General features: G+C 46.3%; 2 protein-coding genes across 7 annotated transcripts in view; one reads left to right on the plus strand and one right to left on the minus strand.

Moving 5' to 3' along the window:
* BCKDHA (branched chain keto acid dehydrogenase E1 subunit alpha) overlaps positions 1–27,566 on the plus strand; it is a 446,963-nt gene that overhangs the window by 129,791 nt on the left and 289,606 nt on the right. Inside the window, exon 1 of one of the 6 annotated variants that reach the window (XM_050768490.1) lies at positions 1,724–1,727. The exons of 3 other annotated variants lie outside the window; for them this stretch is intronic. The gene's annotated coding sequence lies outside the window, so the exon portion shown is untranslated. Of the gene's footprint in view, positions 1–1,723; positions 1,728–1,965; positions 1,970–21,142; positions 21,147–27,566 lie in introns of those variants that run through there. 2 more of the 6 variants (XM_050768481.1, XM_050768488.1) reach the window with 2 other exon arrangements.
* Positions 1–27,566, minus strand: part of DMAC2 (distal membrane arm assembly component 2) — a 188,174-nt gene that overhangs the window by 15,486 nt on the left and 145,122 nt on the right. The window lies entirely within an intron of this gene.

Below are 27,566 nucleotides of genomic sequence, written 5' to 3' on the forward strand. Positions count from 1 at the left end.
GACGGGGTTTCAGCATATTGGTCAGGCTGGTCTCAAACTCCCGACCTCGTGATCTGCCTGCCTCAGCTTCCCAAAGTGCTGGGATTACAGGCATGAGCCACCTCGCCCAGCCTCATTCTTGTGTTTACAAAGCACTTTGTAGTTGGAAGTGCGGGTCTTTTCAGAGAAGTGAAATGTTGACAGAGGAGGTGCTGATTCCTTTCCATGGGAGTTTTCTCCTTAAAAATAAGCCGCTTCCACTTTGGGAGGCCGAGGCTGGGGAATCAGTTGAGGTCAGGAGTTTGAGACCAGCCTGGCCAATATGGTGAAACCCCGTCCCTACTAAAAATACAAAAATTAGCTGGGTGTGGTGGCTCACACCTGTAATCCCAGCTACTGGGGGGGCTGAGGCATGAGCATTGCTTGAACCCAGGAAGCGGAAGCTGCAGTGAGCCAAGATCACGCTGCTGCACTCCAATCTGGGAGCCAGAGAGATACTCTATCTCAAAACAACACCAACGGAAAACCAAGCTGCTTCCTTTTGTCCAGTGGAGACCCCAGGATTGGGGTGGGGTGCAGGACTGGGGTTTAGGGATTCAGGCTTCATTCCCAGCCTGGTCCTCATTAGCTAACCTGAGCCAGGTCTGCAGCTTTTATCAGTACTGCTGTTTGGGGGTTGGGGAGAACATTGAAGTCACGCCCAGCAGCCAGGGAAGGGGGAAGGAGACCCCACAGAGCATGCAGTGGCACGGCGTTCTCGCCTTCTCTTGGCATTCTAGACAGAGGCCTGGGGAGTCTGGGGGTCTCTTGGCAGCTACATCTAGACAGTAGGAGTCATAGGGAATGAAGATGTTGGATGCCACGGCCCCAGGGTCTGGGTCATGCTTCACAAGTGCCAGGGTCCCGTGTCTCTTGGGGAGAAAGACATGAGTGGAGGGTACAAGGGAGAGACTGGTGTAACAGCTGCTCCCTATTCAAGAACAGAATGGAGGATGGACTCGATGTTTAAGCAGAGTTGCCCTAAGCCATGGCCTGGGCCACAGAGGTGAAATCTATGGAAGAGAGCGGGAGTTTGGGTGAAGGGGGCCAGCCCCACCAGTGCTGTCCTCAGCACCACACTAACTGAGCTCCTTCCAGCAGTGACCAAGTCTGCACCAGGCAGACTGGGTCTCCCAGACCAGTGGGAGAAGATACCCATCCCTACCCAGGGACAGCGAAGATGGTCAGAGTGGGGACAGAGGAAGTATAATCTGAGGGATCAGGGCTGTGATGATGGAGGCGCAGGAGGCTGAGGGGACCCAGAGAAGGCAACAGGCCCAGGCTGAAATGTCAGGAAAGTGATCTTAGAGGAGAACTGAGGCAACAAGGAAAAATGAGCCAAGTAAAGAAAGGGAATGGGGCTGGGCATGGTGGCTCACGCCTGTAATCCCAGCACTTTGGGAGCCCAAGGCGGGTGGATCACCTGAAGTCAGGAGTTTGAGATCAGCCTGGCCAACATGGCAAAACCCTGTCTCTACTAAAAATACAGAAATTAGCCAGGCGTGGCGGTGCATGTCTATAGTCCCAGCTACTCAGGAGGCTGAGGCACAATAATTGCTTGAATCGGAGAAGTGGAGGTTGCAGTCCGCCAAGATTATACCACTGCACTCCAGCCTGGGCAACAGAGTGAGACTCTGTTTCAAAAAAAAAAAAAAGTGAAAGAAAAGAATATAAAAGTAGAAAAATAGCATATACAGAAGCCATGGGGGTTATCTAGTGATCTAGCCCCCTGCTACTCAAAGTGCAGTCATTCATGGAACACAGCAGTAATAGCATTGTTACAGCTATCTAGTGCTACATAACAAACAGCCCCCAAACATTGTTGTTTCAAAACAGTGACAGTGTGCATTTTGCTCATCTCTGCTCCATGCGGTCTGAGGCTTCAGCTAGAATCACTGAAGGTGCATTTGCTCTCCTGTCTGGCAGCTGATGCTGGCTGAGGGCTGGGGGGCCTCTGTTTCTCTTCTTGTCTTGTCTCCATATGGGCTAGGTTGGGCTCCCAAGGAGCTTAGAGAATGGGTTCCAAGGGCATGTATCCTGAGAGGGAGCCAGTCAGAAGCCACATCGCCTTGTGTAACCCAGCCTCATCAGCCATGCAGGGTCACTCTCACCATGTTGATGCCATTGCAAAATCCTGATCAGGTTCAAAGGAAGGGGAAATAGCTGGGTGTGGTGGCTCACACCTGTAATCCCAGCACTTTGGGAGGCCAAGGCAGGCGGATCACCTGAGGTCGGGAGTTCGAGACCAGCCTGACCAACATGCAGAAACCCCATCTCTACTAAAAATACAAAATTAGCTGGGCGTGGTGGCACATGTCGGTCATCCCAGCTACTCGGGAGGCTGAGGTTGGAGAATCACTTGAATCCAGGAGGCGGAGGTTGCGGTGAGCCGACATGGTGCCATTGCACTCCAGCCTGGGCAACAAGAGCAAAACTTCATCTCAAAAAAATAAATAAAGGAAGGGGAAATAGACTCCACCTTTTCATGGGCGAGTACAACGTTCTGGAGGAGCATGTGGGACAGGAAACACTGCTGAGATCATCAGTGGAAAACACAAGCTACCCCAGCAGCCGCTTGGTAGATGTGCTCACTCCCAGACCCATGCCAGACCAACCAAATCAGCTTCTGTGCATAAGAAGAGTTCCAGCTGCTGCCTTCGCAAATTAGGTTTGAGAAATACTGTTCTAAATCACAAATGTGACACGGCTTTGAGCAGGTGGAGCAGGGAAACAGTAATTACATTTAGAGAGCTCTCTCTGGCTGCCGAGTGGAGGTTGGATTAGAGGGCTCAAGAGTGGTGGTCCAGTAGAAAGAACCAAAAAAAAAAAAAAAAAAAATTGGATGAATTGAACATTATCAAAATTCCAAACCTGTGTATACATAAAAAAAAAAACCCTATTGAAAATAGATTGCCGGGCACTGTGGCTCACCCTTCCAGCACTTACGGAGACCGAGGCTGACAGATCACTTTGAGTCAGGGAGTTCAAGACCAACCTAGGCAACATGGCGAAACCTCGGCTCTACTAAAAAATACAAAAATTAGCTGGGTGCGATGGCAAGTGCCTGTAACCTCAGCTACTCAGGAGGCTGAAGTGGGAGGATTGCTTGAGCCTGGGAGGTCGAGTCTGCAGTGAGTCGAGATCATGCCACACTGCACTCCAGCCTGGGTGACAGAGTGAGACTGTCTCAAAAAAAAAAAAAAAAAAAAAAAAAAAGAGAGAGAGAAGAAAAGAAAGAAAAAGGCAACCTATACATTAGGAGAAAATAGTTGCACAAATATATCTGATAAGGCTCTAATATCTAGAATATATAAGGAACCTTTACAACTCAACAATATAAAGAAAAATATTAATAGTTCAGTTACAAAATGGGCAAAGAACTTGAATAGCCATTTCCCCAAAGAAGATATACACGTTATTAAGTCAATAAGCAGATGAAAAGACGCTCAACATTTGTATCAGTAAGGATTCTCCAGAAAAACAGAATAAATTATATATATAATTATATGTATAATTTAAAGTATAATTTAATTTAATTATACGTATAATTTCGGTATATATACCAATAAGTTAGGTATCTATATAGTTTATTCTGTTTTTCTGGAGAACCCCATTTGTGTATTTAAATTGGCTCATGTAATTATGGAAACTGAGAAGTCTCACGATCTGCCATTTGCAAGCTGGAAACTGGGAAAGTTGGTGGTGTATTCAGTTCAAGTTTCATAACCAGGAGGGCAAATATCCGAAGTCAGGAGAAGATGGATGTCTCAGCTCAAACAGAAACAAACTCGCCATTGTTTTCTCTTCTCTCTCTCTTTTTTTTTTTTTTTTGAGACAGATTCTTGCTCTGTCGCCCAGGCTAGAGTGCAGTGGCGTGATCTTGGCTCACTGCAGCCTCTGCCTCCCGGGTTGCAGCGATTCTCGTGCCTCAGCCTCCCGAGTAGCTGGGATTACAGGCGTGCACCACCTGTCCGGCTAAATTTTTTGTAGTTTTTAGTAGAGAGGGGGTTTCACCATGTTGGCCAGGCTGGTCTTAAACTCCTGTCCTCGTGTGATCCACCCGCCTCGGCCTCCCAAAGTGCAGGAATTACAGGCGTGAGTCACAGCGCCCGGCCAGACAATTTTAAACATTACCCATGGGGCTTGGTTGTGCTTCTACTGGGCCCCAACCTGCTGTGATGCCCTATCTCCACAAGGTGGCGCCAAGACACACCGCTGCAGCCCCTCCAGCCAAGGCGAAGACCTTACACAGGGGTGGGACGGGACTGTGAGGTCCTTTGAGGAAGCCGGTCCCTATAGCGGGCGTCGTTGAGACAGGCTATTCCCACACAGGGGGATCCTGTTGAGACAGAAACTCCGAGTTCTGGTGAGCAGGAGACAGGCAGTGTTATGGGCTGAATAATCACTCCTAAAGCTACCCATGTCACAATCCCTGGAACCTGTGAATGGTAACTTTTATGGCAAAAGGGCTTTGCAGATGGGATGAAGTTAAGGATGTTGAGGTGGGGAAATTCTCCTGGGTTATGTGGGTGACCCTCAATGGAATCTCAAGTGTGCTTGCAAGAGAGACAGAGGGAGCCCTGAACACAGAGAAGGGGAGGATGTGATAACAGAAGTACGAGGGTGAGTGGTGTCAGGAAGGGGCTGGAGCAAGGGAGGCAGCAGCCTCTAGAAGGTGGAGAAGCAGCACAGATGTTCCCCTGAGGCCTCCAGGTCAGCACAACCCTGCCAGCACCGTCCGTTGACACTTCTGACTCCAAAACCACAAGAACATCATTTCGTGTGGGTTTAAGTGACACATTTGTGACCACTTGTAGCAACAGCTGTGAGAAACTTCTACAGGCAGGAACGAGGCGTGGAGGCAATGGTAATTTTCCTATTAAATATAACTTAAGCTAAAATGAAAATATCAGCAATAGAACTGATGAGACTGTGGGACGGCTGGAGCAGTCACACAGGTGCTGGGAGTATGCCCTGGTACAAGTGCTTTGGAAAATCCCGCAGAAGTGTGTGTGACCCTGAACATACAGTATCTAGGAGCCAGCAGTTCCCCTCCTGGGCATATACTAAAGAGAAACACGAGTAGGTGCTCACCAAAGACACCTGCTAGAATAGTTACAGCAGCCCAGTTTTTTTTTTTTTTTTTTTTTTTTTGTTGTTGTTGTTGTTGTTGTTTTTGGTTTTTTTTTGAGATGGATTCTTGCTCTGTCTCCCAGGCTGGAGTGCAGTGGCGCCATCTCGGCTCACTGCAAGCTCCGCCTCCCGGGTTAGCGCCATTCTCCTGCCTCAGCCTCCTGAGTAACTAGGACTACAGGCGCCCGCCACCACGCCCGGCTAATTTTTTTTTTTTTTTTTTTTTTTTTTTTTTTTTTTTTGCATTTTTAGTAGAGAAGGGATTTCATCTTGTTAGCCAGGATGGTCTCGATCTCCTGTCTTCGTGATCCGCCTGCCTCGGCCTCCCAGAGTGCTGGGATTACAGGCGTGAGCCACCGAGCCCGGCCACACAGCCCAATCTTAATAGCTTCAAACAGGAAGTTACCCAAATGCCCATCAGCAGGAGAATGGTGGTGTTCCCACCCCTTCCACTGAGAGTGGGGTCTGTGTGCCAGGTCCCCAGAGTATGGGTGGGCTTGTGACTTCTAACACTAACAAGTGTGGGGAAAGTGACCCGATGTGACATCTAAGGCTGAATCATAAAAAGTGTGAGCTTTGGCCGGGCGCAGTGGCCCACGCCTGTAATCCCAGCACTTTGGGAAGCCGAGGTGGGCGGATCACCTGAGATCAAGAGTTCAAGGCCAGCCTGGCCAACAAGGTGAAACCCCGTCTCTACTAAAAATACAAAAATTAGCTGGGCTTGGTGGCGTGTGCCTGCAATCCCAGCTACTTGGGAGGCTGAGGCAGGAGAATCATTTGAACCTAACCTGGTAGGCAGAGGCTGTAGTGGGCTGAGATCGTGCCACTGCACTCCAGCCTGGAGGTGACAGAGCAAGACTTCATCTCAAAAAAAAAAAAAAAGTATGAGCTGCTGTGTAAGAGATCCAACTGCTTCAGGATCACCACGTTGGAGAGGTCATGTGTAGGACTCAGGCGACCGTCGCAGCTGAGCCGAGCCTTCTGATTGTCCCCACCATAGTTTCAGACCTGTGAGTGAAGAATCATCTTATACATAGAGGCCTCATCCCCAGCTGTTCCAACCCTGAGCTTTTCAGTTACCCTGAGCCATTTGCCTCACCCCTGCGGAGGCTCCGGCATCATGGAGCAGAGACAAAACTCCTTGGTTTTGACTTCTCAGAATTTTTGATTCACAGAACCATGACATCGTCACACCATTTAGTTGGGAGTGGGGTTGTTACATAGCAGCAAATAACCAAACACAAATAATAGACAAGTTATGGGATATTCATGCAATGGAATGTTTACACAGTATCTACTTATAGATGATATGTCTTCTCTCCCAAACAGAAAGTAAGGGTTCAAGAGCTAAGCTATGAAGATGCAAAGGCATAAGAATGATACAATGGACTTTGGGGACTCAGGGGGAAAGGGTGGGAAGGGGGTGAGGGATAAAAGACCACAAATTGGGTTCAGTGTATACTTCTCGGGTGATGGGTGCACCAAAATCTCACAAATCACCACTAAAGAAATTATTCATGTAACAAAATACCACCTGTTCCCCAAAAACCTATGCAAATAAATTTTTTAAAAAATCATACATAGGCAGGGCGCAGTGGCTCACGACTACCTTTCCAGAAAGTTGGGAGGCTGAGGCAGGCAGATTATTTGAGGTCAGGAGTTCAAGACCAGCCTGGCCAACATGGTGAAACCCTGTCTCCACTAAAAATACAAAAATTAGCTGGGTATGGTGGCGCACTCCTGTAATTCCAGCTACTTGGGAGGCTGAGGCAGGATAATTGCTTGAACCCAGGAGGCAGACTTTGCAGTGAGCCGAGATCGCACCATTGCACTCCAGCCTGGGTGAAGAAGTGAGATCCATCTCAAAAAAAAAAAAAAAAAAAAAAAAAAAAAAAAAAAGTATATAATTGGCATTAACTTCTTTTAGTTAAAAAAAATGGAAAACTAAAAAATATTGAGATGGCCGGGCGCGGTGGCTCACGCCTGTAATCCCAGCACTTTGGGAGGCTGAGGCGGGCGGATCACAAGGTCAGGAGATCGAGACCACGGTGAAACCCCGTCTCTACTAAAAATACAAAAAATTAGCTGGGCGCGGTTGTGGGCGCCTGTAGTCCCAGCTACTCGGGAGGCTGAGGCAGGAGAATGGCGTGAACCCAGGAGGCGGAGCTTGCAGTGAGCCGAGATCGCGCCACTGCACTCCAGCCTGGGCGACAGAGCGAGACTCCGTCTCAAAAAAAAAAAAAAAAAAAAAAAATTGAGATATGAGAGGATGATCACCCTTATATGCTTAAATCTGTTATATATATGAAATTTGTGCCCAGGCATGTGATATTGGTTTTGATTATTTGTATTTTCTTGAGAAGTATACATAGGCTTTTCTTTTTTCCTTTTTTCTTTCTTTCTTGTTTTTTGAGATGGAGTCTCGCTTCTGTCGCACAGACTGGAGTGCAGTGGCATGATCTGGTCTCATTGCAATCTCTACCTCCTGGGTTCCAGCGATTCTCCTTCCACAGTCTCCTGAGTAGCTGGGATTACAGGCATGAGCCACCGTGCCCTGCCCTTCCTGCTCCTCTTGAGTATGTCTAGTAATTGACACACTTGGTTGTCCACATTTCTTGGCCTTACAGACACTGTGCTCTATAACATGACTCAGGTCTCTGCAGGGCAGCCCCACTTGCTGCAGGCTGCTGCTGCTGCCTCCTCCTGAGGCCCACCTTGCTTCCCATGGCATAGTGCTGGCCTCAGCCACTCCCAGATACTTTCATCACACTGGTACTATGAAGCCCTGCCCTGTAACTGTCCCCTGCTTTGAACTTTGACCTATGAAACATGACCATTACTTGCATCTCCGTGATGCTCATGTCCCTCTCACTACTGCAGTGCTCACCAACCCTCCTCACCATCCTACTCAGCTGCTGGGTTATTTTTTTTTTTTTTTTTTTTTTTTTTTTGAGACGGAGTCTCGCTCTGTCGCCCAGGCTGGAGTGCAGTGGCCAGATCTCAGCTCACTGCAAGCTCCGCCTCCCGGGTTCACGCCATTCTCCTGCCTCAGCCTCCCGAGTAGCTGGGACCACAGGCACCGCCACCTCGCCCGGCTAATTTTTTGTGTTTTTAGTAGAGACGGGGTTTCGCCGTGTTAGCCAGGATGGTCTCCATCTCCTGACCTTGTGATCCGCCCGTCTCGGCCTCCCAAAGTGCTGGGATTACAGGCTTGAGCCACCGCGCCCGGCCTACTGCTGGGTTATTTTCTTCTATAAAAGACACGTTCTGGCCGGGAACGGTGGCTCACACCTGTAATCCGAGCACTTTGGGAGGCCAAGGCGGGCGGATCCCAGGGTCAGGAGTTTGAGACCAGCCTAACCAATATGGTGAAATCCCATCTCTACTAAAAATACAAAAATTAGCTGGGCGTGGTGGTGCATGCCTGTAATCCCAGCTACCCGGGAGGCTGAGGAAGGAGAATCGCTTGCATCTGGGAAGTGGAGGTTGCAGTGAGCCGAGATGGTGCCACTACACTCCAGCCTGGGCGGCAGAGTGAAACTCCATCTCAAAAAAAATAAAAAGCCACGTTCCAAAATGCCCATCTCTGAACTTTTTGATCCTTTACCTCACTGCTGTATTGCAGTGCAATTCACTTCTGATGCTGACTAGTAAAGATAACCCGGAGTTAGCCCGGAGTCCGCTCTTTATGGAAAAATTCTGTCACAACACTGAGTACATCATATGTAAGCCCCAGGTTTAAGGATCTCAGGCTACCCACATTTCTGACCAACTTGCTGTAAATTCTGGGGTTCCCATGACCCTCTCAGGATGGATGGTCTGCTACTGTGTCTCACAGAACTCAGGATAGTACTATACTTATTTTTTAAAGTTTTATTAGAGCAAAAGGATGCAAATCAGAATGAGCAATAGGAAGGGATACATAGGAGGCCGGGCGCGGTGGCTCACACCTGTAATCCCAGCACGTTGGGAGGCTGAGGCGGGCGGATCACCTGAGGTCAGGAGTTCGAGACCAGCCTGACCAACATGGAGAAACGCCGTCTCTACTAAAAATACAAAATTATCCAGGCGTGGTGGTACATGACTGTAATCCCAGCTGCTCGGGAGCTTGAGGTAGGAGAAATCGCTTGAACCTGGGAAGCGGAGGTTGTGGTGAGCCGAGATTGTGCCATTGCACTCCAGCCTGGGCAACAAGAGTGAAACTCGAAAGAAAGAAAGAAATAGAGAGAAAGGAAAGAAGGGAAGGGAAGGCAAGAAGGAAGGAAGGAAGGAAGGAAGGAAGGAAGGAAGGAAGGAAGGAAAGAGAAGAGAGAAAGACATGCATAGGGCTGGGTCAGAAAGGGTCCTAAATAGGAAGCTTTTATTGTTTACCTATCGTGGGGTGAGGGTGCAGCCCTTCCCCGCCTTTTTTGAAGTTTTGCCTTTTTGTGATGAAGTCTTGTTCCTGGCCCTGAGCTCTACCTGTCCTTTGGCTTCAGGAGATGAACATCCCTTGCGGCTCTCATATGTACTTTAAATTGCTGAGCTATAGGTCTGAGCCTGTCCTTTTCTCTCTTCCATGCATCAGCGGCACTTGTTGGTGGCCATTCAACTCCACACTCCTATTACTTTCATTTCCCCCACGATGTTCAAAACCGCAGAGACTATGTGCCTGTGGAACATCTCCTGTAGCTCACCTCGGTTTACTCCAGGTGAAATATCAGTGACCTCACAGTAGACACATGCCCTGCACACCATCAGCACAGTGCAGACCCTCAGCACCTCTGTGATGAGGTGGTCACTGCCATCTTGTGGCGGGGACTGGGGGAGTCATCTAAACCCAGAAGTGATGGTCATGGTTGGCTTTCTAGAATCTTTGCTGGCATCACATGTTGGGGACCATGCTCTCTGAAAGCAAAGCATGAGGAGGTGATTCAAGAGGTGCATTGGGCCAGGTGCAGTGGCTCATGCCTGTAATCCCAACACTGTGGGAGGCCAAGGCGGGAGGATCAACTGAGGTCAGGAGTTCAAGACCAGCCTGACCAACATGGAGAAACCCCGTCTCTACTAAAACTACAAAATTAGCCTGGCGTGGTGGTGCATGCTTGTAATTCCAGCTACTTGGGAGACTGAGGCAGGAGAATCACTTGAACCCGGGAGGCGGAGGTTGCGGTAAGCTGAGATTGCACTATTGCATTCCAGCCTGGGTAAGAAGAGTGAAACTCCATCTCAAAAAAAAAAAAAAAGAAAAAAGAGGTGCATTGCAGGAGTGTGCTGGGGAGTTCAAGGAAAGCACCAAAGACCAGATCTGGCTGGAGACCCTCAAGTCCGATCCCAGGGAGGCTCTGGAGCATGCACCACAGCACAGAAGTGGCCTTGCCTTGGTCGCCCTTAGATCTCTGTGCTAGCACGTCCCTGGCTGTTGGCTGTTCTCGGGAAGGAGCTGAACAGCAACCACCTGGACCAGGTGACTGCCCTGCAGCTGAGGTCAAATCTCTGCAGAAAGATCATCGTAGGAATGAGCATCCTGGGGAAGGGGATCTGAGCAGTGCACCCACAGTAATTCCTACACTGTGTAAATGTCTTTAAAGAAAAGTACCAGGGCTGGGCATGGTGGCTCATGCTTGTAATCCCAGAACTTTGGGAGGCCAAGGTGGGAGGACTGCTTGAGCCTAGGAGTTTGAGGCTACAGTGTGCCATGACTGCACCACTGCACTCCACCCTGGGTGACAGAGTGAGACCCTGTCTCTAAACAAAACAAAAAACAAAGCAAAACAACACCCCCAAACCCCCCAGAACATCCCGTTGTGAACAGGCCTATGCAAAACTACTCCCAAAGGCCAAAGAAGCTGAGCATCTGAAGAAAGAGGCTGACAAATCAAATTTCTGAAGTACAAAAATTTAATGTTGCTTAGGGAAGAACAGGCATGTTTGGGTGGCAGGGAGATGAGATGGTGGAGTCCCACACTGTTACCTCCCAGACCCAAGGCTTACATGCAATAGGATAGAATGGTATAAAAGCCCTTTTATACTGTGGGTTATACAAGGAATTGAAGTTGATTGCTTAGAAGAAGAGAAGGATTTGACCAAGGGCAGCGTTTAGGTGAAAGGAGAAACTGTAGGCACATTTCTGGAGTTGGCTTTCATCAGAAGTCAATTTGGCAGGTAAGTAACCAAGATGAAGTGTCCTTATCCTCCACACTCCATCCCCCTAATTTGGCTCTTACAATCTCACGCGCCTTCCTCTTCCGCGATGGGCCCTGAGCCTTTAGGGAGGAGGTTGGGGTGAACATGTTGCATCAATGTGTTTTCTACAGCAACAATACAGCAGGCTTTGTAGAAATCATCAGCAGGCTTTGTAGAATCATCTTCAGAATACTGTGATTTTGGTTAATTCAGAAGTACTACAATGAAAGATCTATAACATTAATAATTTGAATGGTAGGAATAGAATGCACACAGGATACAATAAAAATTGTTGTTGCATTAGAAGCCAACTAAAACTATCATAAAGAAAATGAAAACCCATTTATTCTTTGGATACTTGTAGTCAGGAAATAATTCAGAATTTAGTCCAAATTGCAGGTAAATAATAAAAACCTCAAAAACAATGTTTAGGGCTAGAATCTAATAACAGGTGTACTAGAGTTTTCTTCTGAAACCTAATTTTTTTATCTTCAGTTTCCACATTTCTACAAAAGATAAATTATAGTAGGACCAGTTTATTTGCAAAATAAATTTTAATCTCATTATACTTGGTCTGATTATTATTGTTTGAGACAGAGTCTCACTCTATTGCCCAGGCTGGAGTGCAGTGGTGTGATCTCAGCTCGCCGCAATCTCTGCCTCCCAGGTTCAAGTGATTCTCCTCCCTCAGCCTCGTAAGTAGCTGGGATTACAGGTGCATGCCACCATGCCTGGTTAATTTTGTATTTTTTGTGGAGATAAGGTTTTACCATGTTGCCCAGGCTGGTCTCGAACTCCTGATCTCAGGTGATCCACCTGCCTCAGCCTCCCAAAGTGCTGGGATTGCAGGCGTGAGCCACCGTGCCCAGCCATAACCTGATTATTTGCAATGACGTGCAGAAAGAATAGTGATTGGCCAGATAGCCTCTTTTAAAATTGGCTTTGCTGGACATTTCACGAGTAATTTTGGACTAGATGTTTAGAAACACCAAGGGCAGGAAGCAAAACCAATAATTTGCCATCAGCCTGTGCTTGTAGTACCTGTATAACCACCCAACGGGTTCTTGTTGCCCATTGCACAGACAAAACCAATTCACGGAGTCTGTGGTATTGCAGTAGAGGTTTAATTAAATCAGAGCAATCCAAGGGGCAGGGCTGGGATTATTAATCAATCTCCTTAATAACTCAGGGGCCAGGATTTTTATGGATAGTTTGGCAGGCAGGGGGCTAGGGAATGGGTGCTGCTGATTGTTTGAGGATGACATCATAGGGGTGTGGAAAATGGTCCTCATGCACCAAGTCCGTCTCTGGGTGGGGGTCACAGGACCAGAAATCTCAGGACCTCTGGCCATGTGACTCCTGAGGAGCAAGAGATTATAGAAAGGCAAGCTGTGGGACAATACTGGTTATCAGTCAGCTACACCTGTGTTTTAGCATAATTCAGGACCCTCTCATAATCCTAATCTTGTGGGCTTTCATTTGTCTTACAAAGGTAGTTTCAGTCCCTGAGCAAGGAAGGGGTTCATTTTAGGGAGTAAGTATTATCATCCTTGCTTCAAAGTTAAACTATAAACTAAATTCCTCCCATGGCTAGCTTGGCCTATGCCCAAGAGTGAGCAAGGGCAGCCGGCCTGAGGCCAGACATGAGATGAAGTCAGCCATGCTAGACTTCTCTCATATTCAAAATCTTTGCAACAACAATTTCACCTGTACGAACTGGGTGAATTCCCCCATCTTCCTGAGATCCCCACATAACTTGAGGTTCCTGGGCCTGTCAGAAAGTGACATTCTTTATTTTCCACAGGTAAGGGACCTTAAAAGGAAAGTGTATTGAAAATATACCCAGTCTTTTTTTTTTTCCAAGAAGATTCTTATCAGCTCCATAAAGTCAACTTAAAATAAATAAATAAATAAAAAAATAAAAATAAAAAAAGTCAACTTCAATTCCTCAAGTAAGTCGTATTTGAATTCATTCCGCTGTAAGCCTTCAAAGAGTAACGAGCATCTCCAATGGTTCCTGTTACAAAAGAAAACCGAATCTGATTGAGCTTGTGCCAATAATTATATTGCCATAAGTGAAAATACTCACAAATAGTTTCCAAATGTTGGAGAATTCTTGTAGGGAGAAAGGTCAATTTCACTCACAAAAGTATACTTGGTCAATTGTTGTTAGTTATAAATAGCTCAAAAGAAAGGTTTTCCTGATGCTGCTTCTAACAGAGTGGCAGTCTTCCAAACAGGATATTGTCTGTTCACTTTGGAATTGCTATGCAGAAAGCAAGCAGCTCTTTGTCGGTCAGGCGAGAGCTGTTTATTAGGCACTTGTAGAATCCAGCAGCTCCTTAAGATGGAGCAGGGACCCCTCTTGCGGGCTTACTCGGTCCCCATCAGCCAGTATGGAGATAAAGGAAAATCTTGACTTCCTTCAAGGGAAATTCCAGGCATCTAGCTAGCCTTGAGAAGTATATGAGCAACTTGATCAACAAGAAGGTAATGGTAGCTTAAAACAATAGCCAAGGAAATTGGAGTCCTAACGTATTTGGTTTCCTATGAAAACTAAAGAAAGATAACATCTTAACATATGTCTCTGAGTTGTTTTCAGAAACCTGGACCCCACCAGAAAATACTAAAAACACAAAAATTAGCCGGGCGTGGTGTTGTGCGCCTGTAGTCCCAGCTACTTGGGAGGCTGAGGCAGGAGAATTGCTTGAACCCGGGAGGTGGAGGTTGCAGTGAGGCGAGATCACGCCACTACACTCCAGCCTGGGCGACAAGAGTGACACTTCCGCTCAAAAAAAAAAAAACAAAAACAACAACAACAACAACAAAAAACCAAAAACAAAAAAAAAAAAAAAAAAAAAAGAAAGAAAAGGAAACCAAAAGCCCTGCTCCCCAGTTAGTTACTCTCATCGTTACTTTCATCATCCATTAGTTACTCTCATCATCCATTAGTTACTCTCATCATCCATTTTACTCTCATCATCCATTAGTACACTCGAAGGCAGTGTACACCCCCTTTGTACACTCTCATCATCCAGTTAATCTCATCATCCATTTTAGTAAAGGCTCCTCCGGAAGCTGCTGATAGCAGTCTCCTTCAGACTGTACCCTCTGGTTTCTCTACTTTGTTTTGCTCCTCCCCCACAGTTACTAGGTTTTTGGTAACCACAATTCTCAGAAGTACTTTCTATTGTCCCTACATGATTTCATCCTTGGGAGGTGGCTCTGAGCTAGTGGCTGAGACTTACATTCACTGAAATCTAATCTTAGTGTAGCGTCGAGATTGAAGCCAGCATTCTGTTTTAATTTTACTTTAGCTGTGATAGGTAACAATAACTATGGCATTGAATAGTACCCTTTTTTCTTATTTTGTTTGTGTTTTCTTAGGCATCCAGTAAACTGACTCCTCCAAGATTTGGATCCATTTCTAAATTCCACTGCAAACTTTACCTTCAGTAACTGCAGCTCTGTGCCATGGGTAACTACGTGGCCACCCAGGAATCAGAGTTTCCTCATTTCCATCTTTTTATTTTTTTCCTTTCTATACATTTAATTGTATCTATTTCATTGTGAAAGAAAACAGAATCTCCCGGCCCGAAATCTCCCGGTCACTATGGCTAAGGGCAAGTGAAGTTTGGGAACATAGTCACACAATACTGCTTTCCTTTTTTTCCCCAAACACATAGCTATAATTTCACAACCGTGTGTCATTGCCTTATCATTGGGGTAAAGCAGAATACCCCAGTGACAGAAGGCCACATATCTTCCCAGATGACTTTCCTCACAAGTTGTTCAAGAGGAAATTCCTTGTGAGCACCTAACTCTTTCAGGAGAAATATTGTAAACAAAAAGTAAAATTCTAGGCCCCCCAACCAACCGAATAGAGCCCCTCTTGTCCAAGGGGATCCCACCTAAACCTGAAAAACGAATTCAGGTCATGATGAGAAGGGAGGGGGTGAGACACACCTCATATTTCTTCCCTTTGGAGTTCAGGCACAAGTGACCAGCGTTAACATTAAAACAGAGCTCCTGGCTGGGCACAGTAGTTCACATTTGCAATCCCAGCACTTTGGGAGGCCGAGGTGGGCAGATGACATGAGGCCAGGAGTTCAAGGCCAGCCTGGCCAACATGGCAAAACCCCGTCTCTACTAAAAATACAAAAATTAGCTGGGTGTGGTGGGGCACACATGTAATCCCAGCTACTCAGGGAGCTGAGGCACGAGAATCACCTGAACACAGGAGGCAGAGGTTTCAGTGAATGGACATTGCACCACTGCACTCCAGACTGGGTGACAGAGTGAGACCATGTCTCAAGAAATAAGAAGGAATAATAGAGATCCCAAGACTGATGGAACAGACTCTTTGTAGCAATAAGATAACCGACTCCAACCTGACTCTGGTATGGCATCACATAATAGATAACATGCCCTAAGGGAAATCAAAATATTTTATCCCCAGATGTATTTCTTTGACATATTTTGGAATGGCCCTGCAAAGCCATCTCCTGTGGGGGAAATATGTGGAGCATCCTCTTCTTGCCTGGGCGCAGTGGCTCATGCCTGTAATGCTAGCACTTTGGGAGGCCAAGGCAGGTGGATCACAAGGTCAGGAGTTTGAGACCAGCCTGGCTAATATGGTGAAGCCCCATCTCTACTAAAAATACTAGAACAAAAAAATTAGCTGGGTGTGGTGATGTGTGTCTGTAGTCCCAGCTACTTGGGAGGCTGAAGCAGAAGAATCACTTGAACCTGGGAGGTTGCAGTGAGCTGAGATCACGCCCCTGCACTCCAGCCTGGGTAACAGAGTGAGGAGATTCCATCTCAAAAAAAAAAAAAGAGAATCATCTTCCCTTTCCAGATCTTTTCCTGATCCAGGAGAGATTTAACTGAGAATATGACACTTTTTAAGGTTGAATAAGACATATTTACCATCTATTCTCACTGAAGCCTTCTACTTGGAGACTTCATCTACATAAAAACAACCTCTACTTCCACAGTGGTTCTTATCTAAACGCAAGCATTTCTTTACACTGACTTTACCTCTTCAGGCAAAGCTTAGTTTTTCAATCAATTGCCAATCAGAAAATCTTTGAATCCACCTGTGACCTGGAAACTCCCACTTTGAGATGTTCTGTCTTTCCAGGCCGAACCAATGTATACCTTCCAAGTATGGATTTATGTCTTTGCCTGTAACTTCTGTCTTTCTAAAATGTATAAAATCAAGCTGTAGCCTAATCACCTTGGGCACATGTTCTCAGGACCTCCTGAGGCTGTTATGAGCCATGGTCCTAAACCTTGGCAAAATTAATCCCTAAGTTGATTGAGACCTGTATGAGACGCTTTTTGGTTTACAATATCTGTTATATAAGTTAGCCCTAAAACAGTTCTGCTGAGCTAGGTGCCAGAGTCCCAGCATGGGAAAGTGGCCAACTTGGGGGTTGGTAAGAACTTACTGATGACAGTATAGGTTTGAAAAACGGAAGTTCTGTTTTTTTGTTTTTTTCTTTTTCTTTGAGATAGAGTTTCAGTCTCATCACCCAGGTTGGAGTGCAGTGGCACAATCTCGGCTCACTGCAACCTCTGCCTCCCGAGTTCAAGCAATTCTCCTGCCTCAGCCTCCTGAGCAGCTGGGATCTCTGGCACCCACAACCACGCCCAGCTAATTTTTGTAGTTTTAATACAGACGGGGTTTCACCGTGTTGGCCAGGCTGGTCTCAAACTCCTGACTTCAAGTGATCCACCCACTTCAGCCTCCCGAAGTGCTGGGATTACAGGCGTGAGCCACTGTGCCTGTGAAAAAGGGAAGTTTTATTAGAGTGAAGGAACACTACAGAAGAGTGCAGTGGGGCACCTCAGCAAGAGAGGACTGAGTGTACCATGGTGTATTTTCCTTAGGGGCACTTATGGACCTTAGGAAGGAAGCTTAAGGATAATTTCCATATTAACATAGGTTATGATAAATGATTCCATTTGTAGACATTTTGAGCTTTCATGCAGCAAGAGTTTCCCAATGAGTTTCAGCAGGTGTGCATTCCGGAGATCTATAGAAATTCTAGTTACTTACAAAATTTTTGAAAGAGGTCTGGCCAACGTGACAAAACTGTCTGTACTAAAAATACAAAGAATTAGCTGGGCATGGTGGTGGGCGTCTGTAATCCCCACTACCTGGGAGGCTGAGGCAGGAGAATTGCTTGAACCCAGGAGGCAGAGGTTGCAGTGAGCTTAGATTGTGCCACGGCACTACAGCCTGGTTGACAGAGCAAGACTCTGTCTAAAAAAAAAAAAAAAAAAAAAAAAGGCCAGGCTCGGTGGCTCATACCTGTAATCCCGGCACTTTCAGAGGCTGATGTGGGTGGATCACCTGAGGTCAGGAGTTTGAGACCAGCCTGGCCAAGATGGTGAAATCCCGTCTCTACTAAAAAGACAAAAATTAGCCGGGAGTGGTGTTGTGTGCCCATAGTCCCAGCTGCTCAGGAGGCTGAGGCAGGAGAATTGCTTGAACCTGGGAGGTGGAGGTTGCAGTGAGGCGAGATCATGCCATTACACTCCAGCCTGGGCGACAAGAGTGACACTTCCGCTCAAAAAAAAAAGAAAAAAAAAAAAAGAAAAAAACCAGAAAAAAAAAAAAAAAAAAAAAAAAAAAAAAAGAAAGAAAGAAAAGGAAACCAAAAGCCCTGCCCCCCAGTTAGTTACTCTCATCGTTACTCTCATCATCCATTAGTTACTCTCATCATCCATTAGTTACTCTCATCATCCATTTTACTCTCATCATCCATTAGTTACTCTCATCATCCATTTTACTCTCATCATCCATTAGTTACTCTCATCATCCATTTTACTCTCATCATCCATTAGTACACTCGAAGGCAGTGTACACCCCATTTGTACACTCTCATCATCCAGTTACTCTCATCATTCATTTTAGTAAAGGCTCCTCTGGAAGCTGCTGATAGCAGTCTCCTTCAGACTGTACCCTCTGGTTTCTCTACTTTGTTTTGCTCCTCCACCACAGTTACTAGGTTTTTGGTAACCACAATTCTCAGAAGTACTTTCTATTGTCCCTATATGATTTCATCCTTGGGAGGTGGCTCTGAGCTAGAGGTTAAGACTTACATTCACTGAAATCTAATCTTAGTGTAGCGTCAAGATTGAAGCCAGCATTCTGTTTTAATTTTGCTTTAGCTGTGATAGGTAACAATAACTATGGCATTGAATATTACCCCTTTTTCTTATTTTGTTTGTGTTTTCTTAGGCATCCAGTAAACTGACTCCTCCAAGATTTGGATCCATTTCTAAATTCCACTGCAAACTTTACCTTCAGTAACTGCAGCTCTGTGCCATGGGTAACTACGTGGCCACCCAGGAATCAGAGTTTCCTCATTTCCATCTTTTTATTTTTTTCCTTTCTATACATTTAATTGTATCTATTTCATTGTGAAAGAAAACAGAATCTCCCAGCCCCAAATCTCCCGGTCACTATGGCTAAGGGCAAGTGAAGTTTGGGAACATAGTCACACAATACTGCTTTCCTTTTTTTCCCCAAACACATAGCTGTGATTTCACAACCCTGTGTCATTGCCTTATCATTGGGGTAAAGCAGAATACCCCAGTGACAGAGGCCACATATCTTCCCAGATGACTTTCCTCACAAGTTGTTCACGAGGAAATTCCTTGTGAGCCCCTAACTCTTTCAGGAGAAATATTGTAAACAAAAAGTAAAATTCTAAGCCCCCCAACCAACCGAATAGAGCCCCTCTTGTCCAAGGGGATCCCACCTAAACCTGAAAAACGAATTCAGGTCATGATGAGAAGGGAGGGGGTCAGACACACCTCATTATATTTCTTCCCTTTGGAGTTCAGGCACAAGTGACCAGCGTTAACATTAAAACAGAGCTCCTGGCTGGGCACAGTAGTTCACATTTGCAATCCCAGCACTTTGGGAGGCCGAGGTGGGCAGATGACATGAGGCCAGGAGTTCAAGGCCAGCCTGGCCAACATGGCAAAACCCCGTCTCTACTAAAAATACAAAAATTAGCTGGGTGTGGTGGGGCACACATGTAATCCCAGCTACTCAGGGAGCTGAGGCACGAGAATCACCTGAACACAGGAGGCAGAGGTTTCAGTGAATGGACATTGCACCACTGCACTCCAGACTGGGTGACAGAGTGAGACCATGTCTCAAGAAATAAGAAGGAATAATAGAGATCCCAAGACTGATGGAACAGACTCTTTGTAGCAATAAGATAACCGACTCCAACCTGACTCTGGTATGGCATCACATAATAGATAACATGCCCTAAGGGAAATCAAAGTATTTTATCCCCAGATGTATTTCTTTGACATATTTTGGAATGGCCCTGCAAGGCCATCTCTTGTGGGGGAAATCTATAGAGCATCCTCTTTCCGGCCTGGGCGCAGTGGCTCATGCCTGTAATGCTAGCACTTTGGGAGGCTGAGGCGGGCAGATCACGAGGTCAGGAGTTCAAGACCAGCCTGGCTAATGTGGTGAAACCCCGTCTCTACTAAAAATACAAGAAAAAAAAATTAGCTGGTTGTGGTGATGTGTGCCTGTAGTCCCAGCTACTCAGGAAGCTGCGGCAGAAGAAACACTTGAACTTGGGAGGCAGAGGCTGCAGTGAGTTGAGATCATGCCCCTGCACTCCAGTCTGGGTAACAGAGCGAGTCTCTGTCTCAAAAAAAAAAAAAAAAAAGTGAACATGGTGGGTCAGCATCCAAGATGGAGTTGCTTTAGCCTCCAGAGAATCTCTGGGATGTGGGAAGTTAGAGGTGGAGAGTGAGGGCAAGGAGAGAAAGGGTGCTGGGCAGAGGGGAGATAGGAGACAGTGAGAGCTCTGGAGCACAGTGCCTGTGAAAATGAGTTCATTAAGGGAAAGAAGGATTCCCCAGATCCAGCTGAGAAAGAAGTGGGTTTAAGGAGGGCCCCTGTAAGCCTACTCAGAGCCATGGGAAGAAGGCCTGGAGCTTTATTTTTAAAATTTTTATTTATGGCCGGGCGCGGTGGCTCAAGCCTGTAATCCCAGCACTTTGGGAGGCCGAGACGGGCGGATCACGAGGTCAGGAGATCGAGACCATCCTGGTTAACACGGTGAAACCCCGTCTCTACTAAAAAATACAAAAAATTAGCCGGGCGCGGTGGTGGGCGCCTGTAGTCCCAGCTACTCGGGAGGCTGAGCCAGGAGAATGGCGTGAACCCGGGAGGCGGAGCTTGCAGTGAGCTGAGATCCGGCCACTGCACTCCAGCCCGGGCGACAGAGCGAGACTCTGTCTCAAAAAAAATAAAAATAAAAATAAAAATAAAATAAAATAAAATAAAATTTTTATTTATTAAAAAAAATTTTTTTTGAGACAAGGTTTTATTCTGTTGCCCAGACTGAAGTGCAGTGGCACAATCACAGCCTTGACCTCCAGGGCTCAAGTGATTACTCGACCTCGACCTTCCAAGTGTCCATCACCATGCCCGACCCTCTCTGTCTTTTCAGGGAGCCAGGCTCATAGATTTTTAGACAGAAAGATCTTGGGGCTCAAGCATCCAAGGGTTAGATCAGGGACAGCAGATGAGCTGGCACACAGTGGAGAGGGAGGTTAGAATCCCACCAGGGCAGAATATTGTGAGAATGAGGAGGAAGTGGAGGGCATGCATATATTGCAGAGGCAGCAGTGGAGCTGAAGGCAGGAAACCTGCAAAAGAGGAAGGGAGTTTGAGAGCAGGAGGGTGGGAGGTGGTGTCTGAGCAGAGGAGGGTTATGAACATCTGGTTGGGGGAAGGGAAGAAGATGCAGGGCGACTTGGGTGGGAATTAGACATGGGGGAAAGAGGTTTCCAAAGTGAAGGCTGGTGTTTTCCTTTGTCTGACAATGACCTGGGAGCGATTTGGGCAGTTTGCTCTGAAAAAGGGGTCTGGGTGGGGCTGTGGCAACATTATGGGGGTGGATGAGGGATGCTGTGGAAAAACAAAATCTCCACTATCACTCTCTAAGACCTCCTTCAGTCCTGCTTGCCCCTTAGTAGGACTCCAGGTGAGTTGGTGGTTCATGAAAATACCAGATCCTAGCAAGAGGCTAAATAGGAGCCTGGGCATGGGGATGGGAAGGAGGAGGGAATCGAGGGCCCTGACAGGGTGGGAGGTGTGGGAGAGAGCTTAGCTCCAAGAATGGAAAGGACAGGTTGGGGAGGACGGGCATCCAGGACCCTAAACTTTGACAGCGGGGAGCTCCAAAAATCCAATAAATCAATCAGAGGCAACAAGGCTCCCACTCAAATTCTTGCAGTGCCTGGAGTCCCCCATGACTGCAGAAGTGGGGGTCGGGAATTGAGGGCCTGGAAGACCTTGGAGTATGTGCTGCCCAGAAGAATCAAGAAAAGGGGAGTGAGAAATGAGGGTTCAAATGCTCAGAATGCAGAAGGTTGCAGAAAATGGGTGTGCTGGAGCAGGTTAGAAGTTCCAGCCTCTCAGAGTGTGCAGGGCCCCTCCAGCGTCACTTTCTCCCTGCCAGGGCTTTCTCCCCAGCTGCAGAGCTTCAGCTTTCCTCTGTCCCAACCAAAAATTGTCCCTTCATGGCTTCTTCCTCAATGAACTCGTTGTGAATCCTGTTTATTCCCCAACCTCAGTCTTTAAGGAGGCCATAGCTACTCCATCCTTGGTTTGATTCCTCTCAAATTAGGATATGCCCCTCAAGACACCCATAGTTTGTCTTTATTCTCCAGGCATCTTCCCCTCCTGAGGCAAGAAGTTCTCAAATATTCCTAGGATTCAACCCCAGAATCCTGCGCTCTAAACCCGGGCAGGCTCATGGCCCCTCAGCCCCGTGGAGGTCTCCCCAACAATGGGTTCTCTCCAGATCGAGAGACCTCCTCCTCAGCACACAGCCCACAGCCCACAGTCTCACCCCAACATGAGCAGGAAGTCACACCCCAGAAACACAACATAACGTCACCCCAGCTGAGTAACACTTCATTTCCATAGCTTAAAGACAATTTTTTTTTTTTTTTTGACTGGAGGAGGAGTTAGTGAGATGAAAGTAATAGTAACGATGTAAATTGCTCTGCGGTGATATGTAAGACCACAGAAACATCGTCAATTCAGGAAGAAAAACTTTAGTGTAGTCGCAGAAAGATGGGTATGAGTTGCAGAATTTGGCTGGGCATGGTGGCTCATGCCTGTAATCCCAGCACTTTGGGAGGCCGAGATGGGTGGATCACCAGACGTCAGGAGTTTGAGACCAGCCTGAACAATATGGTGAAACCCTGTTTCTACTAAAAATACAAAAATTAGCCAGGCCTGTTGGTGTATGACTGTAGTCTCAGCTACTCAGGAGGCTGAGGTAGGAGAATTGCTTGAACCCGGGAGGTAGAGGTTGCAGTGAGCTGAGATCGTGCCACTGCATTCCAGCCTGGGTGACAGAGCAAGACTCTGTCTCAGAAAAAAAAAAAAAATACAGAATTTATCATTAGTAATGCATTCACAATCTGCTAATTTTTTTAAAATTTAGTTTTTCAATTCACAAATAGCAATTGGATGTATTCATGCTGTTACTTTTTCATGTCGCATCATTTTTTTACCATTAGTATGTGATGTTGTCTTTTAAGATTTCCCTACTATAATGCAGAGATCATCCTAGATTTATAAACAGAAATTAAGCAACACTTACTTGTTTTGGTTGGTGTCCCATAATCTTTTTGAAGAAATGTATGTCGTCTTTAGAATGCATGTACAACAGGTTGCATGTAAATGAAGCTGTTTTCCTTAGTACATATACCAGTATCTTCTTGACTGGAAACATAAGCATCCGCCTTAAGATAGTCGCCTCGATCATTCCATATGCCATTAATTTATCTTCTAGCAATTTTCCTATCTCTTGGGTGAAATAATCAGCTCCCAACTCTGCTAAACTTTCCATGATCCTGTTCTGTATATATGACATACATGAATCCATGGAAAACATAATAGGCGGTTTTGTTGGTTTCACACCAAGTTACGTTATGACTAACCCCTGAAGAGAAGTTACGTGGGATTTACGTCGATCTGACAGAAAGTGGCCTGTCAATGAGTGTACGATGTGGTAAAATGGCGCCAATTTCAGACGTTAGAGCTGGGGAGGGGCAAGGGAACCCATCTACTTCCGGGGCAGCAGAAGGAGGTATGACTAAGAGGAAAAGACTTTACCATGCTCTAGTATGCAGGGCAGGAAATGGAGGCTTTTATTCAAATGCTTCTGTGTATGGACTGAGTATTCTGAAGTTTCTCTTGTGCGGTGGGCTGAATAAGGGCCCCCCACATAAATGGGAATTATAGCTTGTGACCTGTGAAAGTGACTTTCTATGACAAAAGGGCTTTCACATATGTGATAAGGTTAAATACCTTTTTTTGTTTTGTTTTGTTTTTTGAGATGGAGTCTGCCTCTGTTGCTCAGGTTGGAGTGCAGTGGGGTGATTTCCTCTCGCAACCTCTACCTCCCGGGTTCAAGCGATTCTTGTGCCTCAGCCTCCTGAGTAGCTGGGGCTACAGGTTCATGCCACCATGCCTGGCTAATTTTTGTATTTTTAGTAGAGACAGGGTATCACCATGTTGCTCAGGCTGGTCTTGAACTGAACTCAGTAGATCTTCCAAGCTCAGCCTCCCAAAGTGCTGGGATTGCAGCACCATGCCTGGCTAGGTTAAATATCTCAGGGTTGGGAGATTCTCCTGGATTATCTGGCTATACCCTAATGGAATCACAAATGTCCTTTATAAAAATATTTATTTATTTATTTATTTATTTATTTATTTATTTATTTAGATGGAGTTTCGCTTTTGTCGCCCAGGCGAGATTGCAATGGTGCATTTCGGCTCACTGCAACCTCTGCATCCTGGGTTCAAGTGATTCTCCTGCCTCAGGCTCCCGAGTAGCTGGGATTACAGGCGTCTGCCACCACATCTGGCTAAATTTTTTGTATTTTTAGTAGAGATGGGGTTTCACCATGTTGGCCAGGCCGGTCTTGAACTCCTGACCTCAGGTGATCCACCTGCCTCAGCCTCCCAAAGTGTTGAGATTACAGGCATGAGCCACTGCGCCTGGCCTACAAGTGTCTTTATAAGGGGGGAGGCAGAGAGAGATTAAGTTCACAAGAAGGTGATGTGAGCCTGAATTTGGGGAGAAAGGGCAATGCGATATGTGGGCATGAGACAAGGAATGTCATAGCCTCCACAAGCCAGAAGAGGCGAGAGCTCATCACCTTAGCAACCCCTAATGGCAGCCTTGTTTTAATTACACTTTTGTAAAATGGAAGGAGTCTTTCCAAAGCCAGCAGTGTGAAGGGTCGCCCTCTACTGGACACACAGATCCTGGCTGCTGTCAACCCGAATGGCCTTCCTAGGCTCCCTGCCCCAGCACCGGCCTGGGCATCCTCCTAAAGGCAGACATTTGTGTTCTCACCTCTTGGCTTTCTTTGTTGTTCTCACAAAGTCCCTGTGCGTGTCCTACAGAGAATCAGGTGGAAGAGAGGATGATATTGCTACCAATATCGTAGGGAGTGTAAACCCTGCTGTGATATTGTTTTCAATATCTAGGGGGAAGAGGATGATATTACTCCCAATATCTCAGGTGGTGTACACCACCCCTGTGATATTATTCCTAATATTTAGGAGGGGGGAAAGAATGATATTACTCCCAATATTGCCAGGGGTGTACACCCCACCTGTGATATTGTTCTTAATATACAGGGGGAGAGAAGATGATATTACTCCCAATATCGCAGGGGGTGTACAACCTCCCCCCCTCCGTAATAGTGTGTTAAATATCCACGGTGGGTGAAGATGATATTACTCCCAATATCGCAGGGAGTGTACACTCCCTTTGTAATATTGTTCCTAATATCCAGGGGGGTTGATATTACTCCAAATATCGCAAAGGGTGTACACCCCCTTGTGATATTGTTCCTAATATTTACGGGGGAAAGGATATTACTTCCAATATCGCAGGGAGTGTACAACGCCCCTATAATATTGTTCCTAATATTCATGAGGGGAGAGAATGATATTATTCCCAGTATCACAGGGGGTGTACACATGGTATTGTTTCTAATATCCAGAGAGGGATGGGATAATATTGCTCCCAATATTGCAGAACGTGTACACCCCCCGTGATATTGTTCCTTATTAGGAGGATGATGGAGAAGGAGGATATTGTTCCTAATAACCAGAAGGAGAAGGATGATATTGCAGGGAGTGTACACCCCCTGTGATATTGTTCCTAATATCCAGGGGTGAAGAGGATGATACTACTCCCAATATCCCAGGGGGTGTAGTACACTCCCCCTGTGATATCGTTCCTAATATCCCGAAAGGGAGAAGATGATATTACTCTTTTCTTTTCTTTTTTTTTTTTTGAGACAGAGTCTTGCTGTGTGGCCCAGTCTGGAGAGCAGTGGCACGGTCTTGGCTCACTGCAACCTCCACCTCACAGGTTCACGCCATTCTCCTGCCTCAGCCTCCCGAGTAGCTGGGACTACAGGTGCCCACCACAACGCCCGGCTAATTTTTTGTATTTTTAATAGAGATGGCATTTCACAGTGTTAGCCAGGATGGTTTCGATCTTCTGACCTCATGATCCGCTCGCCTTGGCCTCCCAAAGTGCTAGGATTACAGGCGTGAGCCACCGTGCCCGCCTTTTTTTTTTTTTAAATAATTTTTTATGTTTTAAGAGACAGAGTCTCGCTCTGTTTCCCAGGCTGAAGTGCAGTGGCATGATCTCGGTTCACTGCAACTTCCGTCTCCCAGGTTCAAGCAATTCTCCTGCCTCAGCCTCCTGAGTAGCTGAGATTACAAGCGCACGCCACCACGACCAGCTAATTTTTTGTATTTTAGTAGAGACAGGGTTTCACGGTGTTGCCCAGGCTGGTCTCAAACTCCTGAGCTCAGGCAATCCGCCTACCTCACCCTCCCCAGGTGCTAGGATTACAGGCGTGAGCCACCGCGCCCGGCCGATATTACTCTTAATATCAGAGTGGGTGTACACCGCCCCCATAATATTGTTCCTAATATCCGGGGGGGAGAGGATGATACTACTCCCAATGTCGCAAAGGGTGTACACCCCCATTATGATATTGTTCCTAATATCCAGGTGGGAAGATGATTATATTACTCCCAATATCGCAGAGGGTCTACACAGCCCCTGTAATATTGTTTCTAATATCCACGGGAGAAGAGGATGATATTATTCCCAATATAGCAGGGGGCCTACACCTCCCACCCTGTGATATTGTTCCTAATATCCAGAAGGAATTGGATGATATTACTCCCAAAGTCACAGGGGGTGTGCACATCTGTGTTGTTTTTCTAATATCAAGTGGGGGAGAGGATGATATTACTCCCAGTATTGCAGGAGGTGTACATTCTTCTGTGATATTGTTCCTAATATCCAAGGGAAGAGAGGATGGATGATATTATTCTCCATACCACAGCAGATGTACAGCTTTCCTGTGATATTGTTTTTAATATCCAGCGGGGGAGAGGATGATATTACTACCAATATTGCAGAAGGTTTAGACACCCCTGTGATATTGTTCCTAATTTCCAATGAAGGAGATGATGATATTACTTTCAATATCGCAGGGGGTGTACACACCCTGTGATATTGTTCCTAACATCCAGGGGAAGAGAAGATAATATTACTCCCAATGTCACAGGAACTGTACACCCTCCTCTGATATTGTTTCTAATATCCGGGGGGTAGAAAAAAAATGATACTACTTGCAGGGCGCAGTGGCTCATGCCTGTAATCCCAGCACTTTGGGAGGCTGAGGCAGGTGGATCATGAGGTAAGGAGATCGAGACCATCCTGGTTAACATAATGAAATCCCATTTGTACTAAAAATACAAAAAATTAGCCAGACATGGTAGCACGAACCTGTAGTCCCAGCTACTAGGGAGGCTGAGGCAGGAGAATCTCCTGAGCTTGGGAGGTGGAGGTTGCAGTGAGCCAAGATCAGGCCACTGCACTCTAGTCTGGGAGACAGAGCGAGACTCCATCTCAAAAAAAAAAAAAAAGAAAAAAAAGAAAAAAAAGAAAAGAAAATGATATTACTCACAATGATATTACTTGCGGGGGGTTTACACCCCCCCCCGTAATATATTTCCTAATGTCCAGGGGTGGAGAGGATGATATTACCCCCAATATCACAGGGGGTGTACGCTACCTCTGTGATATTGTTCCTAATACACAGAGGCTGGAGAGGATGATATTACTCCCAAT

This window comes from Macaca thibetana, chromosome 19 (genome assembly GCF_024542745.1).
Source record: "Macaca thibetana thibetana isolate TM-01 chromosome 19, ASM2454274v1, whole genome shotgun sequence".
Classification (NCBI taxonomy): domain Eukaryota; kingdom Metazoa; phylum Chordata; class Mammalia; order Primates; family Cercopithecidae; genus Macaca; species Macaca thibetana.